This window comes from Odocoileus virginianus, unplaced genomic scaffold, assembly GCF_023699985.2.
Source record: "Odocoileus virginianus isolate 20LAN1187 ecotype Illinois unplaced genomic scaffold, Ovbor_1.2 Unplaced_Contig_10, whole genome shotgun sequence".
In the NCBI taxonomy this organism is placed as follows: domain Eukaryota; kingdom Metazoa; phylum Chordata; class Mammalia; order Artiodactyla; family Cervidae; genus Odocoileus; species Odocoileus virginianus.
In genome coordinates this window covers 2,115,406-2,117,973 of record NW_027224327.1, presented here as the reverse complement: position 1 = coordinate 2,117,973, position 2,568 = coordinate 2,115,406, and the positions used below count along the sequence as shown (strand labels likewise).

The 2,568-nt window shown below is 43.1% G+C and overlaps 1 non-coding gene across 1 annotated transcript; it reads right to left on the bottom strand.

Moving 5' to 3' along the window:
* Nucleotides 1–1,729: 1,729 nt before the first annotated feature.
* Nucleotides 1,730–1,863, bottom strand: LOC139033940 (small nucleolar RNA SNORA19). The gene has a single exon (XR_011486413.1). It is a non-coding gene; the product is annotated as a small nucleolar RNA SNORA19 (small nucleolar RNA).
* Nucleotides 1,864–2,568: the final 705 nt, after the last annotated feature.

Here is a 2,568-nt window from a genome sequence, read left to right as displayed (position 1 = left end):
TGGTTCCATAGTGCTGCAGGAGGGAGGAAGCAAACTGGAGGCACAGTGGCCAGCCTCATTCCAAGGAAAAAAACACAGAACAGGAGTGGGGGGTTGGAGGGAGAGCTAGAGAAGACAGGAGGAACAGGGAAAGAAGACTTGACCTCCCCATTTGTCCCCTAAGTTCAAGAAGACACATCTTTTGAACTCCTCTGGTGGTCCAGTGGCCAAGACTCCACATGCTTCCACTGCAGAGGACACAGGTTTGATTCCTTGTTGGGGAACTAAGATCCAACATGCCACAACGTGCAGCCAAATAAATAAGTCACATTAAAAAAAGACAATTTCTTTAATAGAAGTTCTTTTAAAATGCTCCATGACAGTGGAAGATTTGAGTGCAAGTGGTCTACCAAAAGCCTGAAAAGCAGAAAGAAACGAAGGGCAGAAAAGAGAGGATGATATAAAAGGATAAGAGAAGACAAGAAAAAGAAAAGTAAGGGGAGAGAGCAGAGTAGACGGCAGAGAGGGCAGAGGCAGGGAGTGGAGGAGCGGGGGAGGGGAAAGGGGAAGAGCTACTCCTGGAGTCTGACATACTGACGGCGATGTGGTAGAGGTGTGCGGGGGTGGGCGCCTCTGCAGGCAGGAGTTTACTTTCTAGCGGAAACAGGGATTAGCTGCTGGCATTGTCATTTTCCTTCTATGGTCTACTCTTTGTGTAACACTGTCAGCCACCTCCTATTCTAGGATGAAGTACATCTCTGTGATCTCTATAACCAACAGAGTGCCTGGAAGAGAGAAGATGCTCAGGTGGGAAAAGGAAAGAATGATGGATTTTGCTCAACACCTAAAGTAAAAGACTAACAACCACAGACTGGGATAGGTACTAATCCTTTGCAGATAAAGCCTGATTGTGCTCTCTGTTTGGCATCAAACCATAGCAGGTGGGATTCAAGGTCAATAAAAGGTCACTTCACTCTTCTCAAGACTGTTTCTTTAGTAACACAGGTGAGAGAAAGTGAGATCCACACCTGGAAAGGCCCTTCCAAAGGCTTCCTGGTAGTGTAGGGGAAGTGACATGAGTTAGAAGCTGCTTTCTACATGGTTGACCCCCATCTCAATTCTTTAGCCAGAGAGACCAGCACAAGTCAGACTAGACCACCATCACACTGCTTGGCCCCAGCTGGATTCGTCATGTTTAGAAAAAAACAAAGAATGAACTAATCTTAGTCCCAAGGTCTCCTTATCTTTGGAGCAGCAGGCCAGGTTCAGGGTTCAGGCTGCAGTCTCTGAGCTTTTCTTGCTCCCCAAGATTCTTGCCCTTCATGTCCTTCAGGACCCCTTGACTCCAGCCTCTCTCTTCATATTGCACTTGAGTGTCCCTGGGTCATGGCCATTTCATTGCAAGGTCTGCAAAAGGCCCTTATACTCCTCACCAGTAATCCCTGATCTGATTAATGGTGCAAGAGCCAAACTGCACTCTCTGTGGTAACCCCACATTCTTTTATTTTTTCCCCATTTATTTTTTTTTAGTTGGAGGCTTATTACTTTACAATATTGTAGTGGTTTTGGCCATACATTGACATGAATCAGCCATGGATTTACATGTGTTCCCCATCCCGATCCCCTCTCCCACCTCCCTCTCCATCCCATCCCTCTGGGTCTTCGCAGTGCACAAGCCCTGAGCACTTGTCTCATGCACCCAACCTGGGCTAGTAACCCCACATTCTTACAAAGAGGAAGAGTTTTAAAAATTTGTGTGAAGGAGACTGGCAACATTACTACTTAGCTATACTGCTAATTAACTCTCAACTATTTGTATAGCACATAAGATTATAATAACACTGCTTATATATGCAAGAGAAGGCTGGTCACCAAAATGTGCATGACAAAGAGATTATTTAAGTGAATGCCTTTAAAATGTACCAATTTAATAAATAGCAAAAATATCATTTGATAATTATTTTTGTAGGCCACCATTACAGACCATCACATCCTGCTGCCAGTTGTGAGACTTTCTTCAAGCACAGCTGCCCTGGATAATCTAACAAGTATATATGTCAGACATCTACATAGCATGTATCAATTTTTTCAAGCCTCACAACAACCCCTCAGAAGAAGTTAAATCCCTTTTACAAGTGAATTTCTTAATGCACAAATCAATTAAACAGCTTGGAGCATATGAGAGACAAAACTGAGACAAAGCTACACTGTGATGTGCTCTGGAGTTCATGCTCTGCTCTCTGGACTGGGCCTCTCTTTCCTATGCTATTAGTCAGCATCTTTCCACTTACAATTAGTGTGAATCTATATTCTCATCTCCAGAGCTTCTGGAATGCCAGTCTCTAGATGGCACAGTGCTACCCTTAGGGTAATTAATTTTTCTTTCATTAGTTCATTCGCATTCCGTAGACTTGGACAAGAAATACTTCAAAGAAAACTCCAAAATGACATTTTGGGGATTTTCAAGGAAATTCTATATTCTACAACTTAATTTTGTATTTCTAAAATAATGTCTGTTAATGACTGCCTTTTGTTATGCTGTCAATGTTTTTAGTGACCACTCCTTCCTATAAAACAGTGCATTAAGAT